The sequence below is a fragment of the Syngnathus typhle genome, linkage group LG9, assembly GCF_033458585.1.
Source record: "Syngnathus typhle isolate RoL2023-S1 ecotype Sweden linkage group LG9, RoL_Styp_1.0, whole genome shotgun sequence".
Classification (NCBI taxonomy): domain Eukaryota; kingdom Metazoa; phylum Chordata; class Actinopteri; order Syngnathiformes; family Syngnathidae; genus Syngnathus; species Syngnathus typhle.
In genome coordinates, this window is record NC_083746.1 from 13,110,662 (window position 1) to 13,117,500 (window position 6,839).

Consider the following 6,839-nt stretch of genomic DNA (forward strand, 5'->3'; position numbering starts at 1 on the left):
ACTCTCTCTGGGTTCTTCATAGAAAAAAAACCATGGAACATTAACTTTCTGTTGTGCCATGCACAATCTTAACAGATAAAAGTTCAGCTCAGTTGTCAGAGCAGAACCTCTCTGACACATATGAGCAGTCTCTTAAAGTTCTTGTGTTCCTTCCTTATAATCCTTTTGTAGGTTCCAGTAGGCTTGTAGACACCGCTGTCTTTTTAGTTTTTAGTTTGATAGTGCGTCATAGTCTGGAGTAAAATTTCTTGTGGCAATTCTTAGGCGAGATCCGAGGTGTTGGTCCGTTTACCTCGATCTGTGACGGGTAGATGTTGACGTTCATGTGGCTGAACGTCACGTCGCGTACGTCGAGCCAAATTGGCAACTCTTTTAAACGCTCGGCACTGTGTTCACCCTGCTTTACTTGGGCGACATTTTAACGGAAGGATTCCAGGGGAAGGTTTGTGGGTGGCTTTAGCGCAAAACTGCATCTGAAAGCTCAGCGCGCAAATTACAAGAATGCTGTCGTCACAGCCCACGCTCTAAATTCGGGACTGATACAAATAGAGCGCGAGTGCGCCATGTCCGTACACGCACTTGTGAGTGTGCACCGAGCTTTCTGACACGGCTTCCGGTAGTAAATGCGCAGGCGAGCTTCCCCATCTACTGGGGAAACGCAGTCATTGCAGGCAAAATGAGCAAAAAAAAAAAAAAAAAAAAAAGTTTAATAATACAATTTATTCAGGGTTGGCGGGCCGGATTAATCGGTCCCGCGGGCCGTATCCGCCCCGCGGGCCGTAGTTTGGTGACCCCTGATGTAAAGGCTTGTTTATTTATTCACGGAAGAATGCTTTGTATGAGAGTTACACAGTGAACACTCGCTACTTCGCATTTCGTTTATCGCTGATTCACTACATCGCAGATTTTTTTTCCAAATTAAAAAAAAACATTTAAAAGTCTAAATAAAACTTCTAAATTGAGGAACATGTGTCTAACCTTTAGGACATTGTTGTATTGCTCCAAATGTTAGTTTACATTCCTTTAGCAGTCCGTTTTAGCGTGTTAGCAAGCTCGCGAATTAGCATCTTTCCGGTAACTCGTTAGCCTTCCCGGTAATTCTTGTTGGTGACCGTACTTGGCAGATTTTTTTAGATTAAAGATTAAAGTCCCAATGATCGTCACACACACACCTGGGTGTGGTGAAATTTGTCCTCTGCATTTAACCCATCCCCGTGTGATTTTAATCCATCCCCTGGGGGAGAGGGGAGCAGTGAGCAGCAGCGGTGCCGCGCTCGGGAATCAGTTGGTGATCTAACCCCCCAATTCCAATCCTTAATGCTGAGTGCCAAGCAGGGAGGCAATGGGTCCCATTTTTATAGTCTTTGGTATGACCCGGCCGGGGTTTGAACCCACAACCTTCCGGTCTCAGGGCGGACACTCTACCACTAGGCCACCATTGCTTACCGTGGATGGTTTTTGGAACCAATGATCCGCGATAAACGAGCGATTACTGTATTGTGGGTGTATCGAGCTCAATTGCGATTGTAATTATGGGGGCTCTTTTGAAATATTTTGCAGCATATACTGTTTTAATATAAAATGTCTGTGCAAATGAATTGTTGTTTTCTTTTTTTTTACGGAGGGAGGGGCTCGGAAGTACCGTATTTTTCTGACTAAAAGTTGTCCGGAGTACAAGTCGCATCAGCCATAAAATGCACAATAAAGAGGGAAAAACCATATATAAATCGCATTGGGGTTTAAGTGGCGTTTTGGGGGAAATTTATTTGACAAAATCAAACACCAAGTACAGACGTGAACCAGCAAAAACGGGCTAAACGATACGGTGTGCTAACGTGACATAAACACAAACGAGGAGCTGAGAACGGGCCTGACATAACATTAACAGTTATTGTTGACTCCGGAACTACGTGCGCCGCTGACGTCAGACTAGATATATCAAATAAATGTAATATAAACAACAATTTTAACAAACCGTGTCACTCCAAATTATTAAATCCATAGGAATCTTCATCCGCTGTCACTTTAAAAAAAAAAAAAAAAAAAAAAAACAGCTGTTGACTCCGGAACTACTTGTGCGCCGCTGATGTCAGCCTCGTCGTCAGTTGCGGCTCCAATTATTCCACAGATCTACGTATATACCGTATTTATTCTAATTATCGACCAGGGTGATAATTACAGAAGGTTTATGTCCAACATAGTGTGTGATGCCTCACGACTCCAGGCCAAATTGCAGGGGATCGATCGGGGGAGCAACAGTGGGCCCCTAGGCGTGACGTACAGGCCCACCGGCGTGTGGATGTCCTGGCGCTCGCTAACCACTGTCCCAACTATGGGGTAAATAGCACCCCCGCTGCCTTGCGGGTATCGTCTGGAATGAAAAGGCTAAAAGAGCAAACCCCGACAGGAAACCCGGCTCGGACTCCGTTAGGCAGACTCGTGCTTTAAAAAAGCATTGTTCTGGCAACTCCTGCAACCAACCTGATGCCAAACGTATCGGTTCACCGTTCCTTTGGACGACAACAGGAAGGCCGAGAGGGAAGCCCTGATGCCTGGGAAACTCAAGGCTTCCATAAAACCTGCCCAGGCTTCTTGCGCACTGGAGAGGCTCACCAGCCACAGCAGACACTGTGCAAAGAACACCTAACCTCCAGACACAAGAAATCTATGGTCTTTCAAGACTGTGATGCCGATGATGTCCAACAGGGGTGTGGACGATTACGAGAGAACACTTTTTGTCCGATCGCCAAGGGGCACTGAAATACGATAATAGGGCAATAATATGTATATTTCCTTTATGTAGTATGCAATACTTGCATCTCACTGGTGTTCTTAACACTAGAACAGCGGCTGTTTTGATCTACCTCTAACAGCGGGGTGCGTCAATTGACGCTCCATCGATGCAACACGTTACCGTTGCACATCACATGTTGCGCACGTCATGTTATCGCGATCGTCTTGTTCCAACGCACACCCCGATAACGTAATGGTGTGAGGATATTGTAGCGGAGTGACGAGTGTAATTGTATCATAGAGATATGAAGAGATGAAGAGAACAAAATCCAAGTCGCATCAGCCTTCAAAAGAAAGAAAGCAAGCTGAAGCGCCAGACTCGGATACATCACAACTTTAACAACAAAGAACAAACGACATTACCGTTTTTTTCCGTGTATAGAGCGCCCCCATGTATAGTACGCACCCTAAGAATGGCATGCTGATGCTGGGAAAAAGCTTGTACCCATGTATAATACGCACCCAATTTTTATGAATTTTTAAAAAAAAAAAAATTAATTTATTATTTTTTTTTTTTTTTTTAAGTCCCAATGATCGTCACACACGCAGGGAGGCAATGGGTCCCATTTTTATAGTCTTTGGTATGGTCTTAACTAGGCTGGATGTAATTTTTTTTGTTGGCGTTGATTTCTCCGACTGCCCGTAAACGCACCACCGCGCTCCGTGCGCGCACGGGAAAGAGGCGGCTCTGTATGGGAGAGACGTTGAAGAGGAATAAAAACACCCTTGGAAACCAAAACTGTTTCGGATTTGTGTAGGGTACATTGTGACAGACAGCAAACTAGCAGGTGATCGAGCGAGCGTCTGATACAAGAACATTGCGGTTGTATGGAGCGTGTTTGAAATGAACAGCAGAGACGAAAGGAACAAGGCAAAGTGTTGTGAAATAAAATATTACCTGTAATACGCATTTTGTTATTTGCTGATTGAAACTGCTAATTAAACTGTGAATTGAAACTAATAGAAAGAAAACATATCTCGCTCTTAATATAGCTGACGTGTCTTGCGCATACGTTCTGCGCATCTGTAATGGCGGCCTCCGTATGACGTCCGGTCCGCGATGGAGATTAAAAACAAACAATATTTGACAATAACACACCATCAAGGATTGCACCATCGCATCAAACGATGTGTCGTCAATTATGGATTTTTTTGACTAAGTGTGTTGGGCACGATGGCTGAATGCGATGCGCGATTGACAAAAAACAAGAAGAAAGGTGAGTTTTATTTCGGGGGTGATTTGTCATGTCTCGTCCCCAGTTTTGTTATGTGTCTAGGTTGCCGTAGTTTCTGTTCGCGTCGCCCCTCTCTTCCTGTGTCACCTCAATCGATGTAACGTGTTTTGTATTTAAGTCCTGTCTGCCCCTCGCTCACCGTTGGATCATTGCATGTGTTACTGTCATTCTGTTCCTGTCTTTGGTACTGTCACCCTATCTTTTTGTTCCACGACTTTGTCGGTCAGTCCTGTTGTTGGTTTTGTTGTACCATGACTTTCTTTAAAAAAAAAAAAATTTAAAAAAAAAAAATTACAATTTTTTTTTTTGTACCCATGTATAATACGCACCCCAGATTTTAGGACAATAAATTAGTTAAATTTTCCAGGGAAGATTCTCGTGGTTTCGTTCAACGTGGTGTCAAATCAGTCATATTTAAACTTGTGCAATGACGTCGGCATGCAGTCGCGGAGGAAAACGTAAGTTTTGGGGGTAATTTTTAGCAGCATTGGCGATTATTTATGTCATCGCTAACACACACTGGGCAATTATTAGAATATGGGCGATAATTAGAATAAATATGATAACTATATTGTAGCGTTACCAAAGTACCAGGCAAGACGTGGGTCTGGTAACCGTCTCTTTATTTCACAAAACAAGAGCTCAGCATATGAGCCAATACAGAGCTATAAGGAAGCGCCTTGGATCACTCTACCCCCTTGCTGCCTTCATGGCCTTGCTAGACAATCAGAATCTACTGAAGTCTAACGACATAAGACGTTGCTACTCTAAATAAACTAAAAATCAAATAACTATAACATAAATAACAACTGGCTACTGGACTTCCTCTATCAGAGGCCACAGGTAGTACGTGTTGGCGACAAAATCTCCGCCAGCATCACGCTGAGCACGGGGGCCCCCCAAGGCTGCGTGCTCAGTCCGCTGCTCTTCACCCTCCTGACGCGTGACTGCACTGCAACCTACAGCGACAACCGTATAGTGAAGTTTGCTGACGACACGACTCTGGTGGGTCTCATCACCAAGGGAGACGAGACTCAATACAGGCTGGAGGTTGACCTTCTGACCACGTGGTGCAGGGACAACAACCTCCTGCTGAACGTCGACAAGACCAAGGAGATTGTTGTGGACTTCCGGAAGGGTCACACCCAACACCTGCCGCTGACCATCGACGGTGCTGTGGTGGAGAGAGTGAGCAGCGCCAAGTTCCTGGGGCTGCACATCAGTGAGGATCTCTCCTGGTCCACCAACACGCATCACTGGCAAAGAAAGCCCAGCGCCGCCTGTACTTCCTGCGGAAACTCAGGCGGCGAGCGCTCCTCCGGCCGTCATGACTACATTTTACCGCGGCACCATTGAGAGCGTCCTCTCCAACTGTATTGCTGTTTGGGGTGGCGGCTGCACTGACTACAACTTGAAGGCCCTGCAGAGCATAGTGAACACGGCTGGTAAGATTATTGGTGCTTCGCTCCCCTCCTTGAAGGACATTTACACCTCCCATCTCACCCGCAAGGCGACCACGATTGTGAGTGATGTGAGTCACCCCGCTCACTCTTTGTTCGAGCTTCTGCCCTCTGGGAAGAGGTACAGAAGCCTGCGCTCCCGCACCACCAGACTCTCAAACAGCTTCATACTCCAGGCTGTTAGGATCCTGAACTTGCTTCCCCGTTCTGCGTAGCGTCCTGTACTTTCACTGTCTGTATGCACACTGGCTCTTATTTGTTGTGTGTTTATTTATTATTTATTATTACTCTTATTATTTATTGTTTGTGCCTTCTTGTTTTTTATATTGCGTCGTTTACTTGTATGTCTATTGTGTAATATGTCTTGTCACCGTGGGATAGAGATAGAGATGTGAAGACGTTGACAATAAAGCAGACTTTGACTTTGACTTTGAACCATCTGTGTCACTCCAAATCATTACATCTCCTGACTCCGGAAGTCAGTGAATGGAACTCATTGTCAGTGAGGCTCCAATTATTCCACAGCCATAGTGCGCCCTCATGCGGTTTAAAGTCAAAATAACATGTGAAGTGATCAACTATACTAGTAAGTCAGTAATGTGTTAATGATCAAGTAAAAAGTTGTGAATAGTTACATATATAAGTAACTCCTGAGTCGAAGTCGCCCAGCCACCCAAACTATGAAAAAAAAAAACGTGACTTATAGTCTGAAAAATACGGTAGTTTCACCCAGGAAGTAATTCAATGCAGAACTACCACAGTGTCAGTGGGAGTTGTCAGTCTTTTCTTCACAAACTAGATATTAAGTTAGAATACATAACATACGTACGAATGAGTCAAATTGGGGGGAAAAATCCCTATTAGTCTATAAAAAACCACAACCAGAGAGCTTGTCCATAGGAAAGACTTTTTTTTTTTTTTTTTATTGAAAAACTGTATTTTGTAACAGACTGGTGGAATGTGTGTCATATATGCTCACTGTTTTTTCTTCTGCAGATTTTCATCATTAAAACCAGTTTTTTCACAACTTCTTTAACTCATTCTTGACAAGAAAGGAGAAAAGGGGTACAGCCACCTAGTAATCATGACAGGACAACAAAAAAACAAGGTTGAAAGAACAAAACAGCAATTCACATATAATACTGTGTTACTGACAAACTGGACTGAAATCAAATAAAACAAATACTCCCCTCCCGCCCAAAAAAAAAAAATTAACTCAATAAATATTTATGGGACACACTTATGGCACAAATATGCAGCAGTTAGTTTGGCAAATTTTTGCTAATTTTTTTCCCCAAACCAAATTACTATGGAAACAGTGCAAAAGGGAAGGGCGTGGGGAGGACACTTT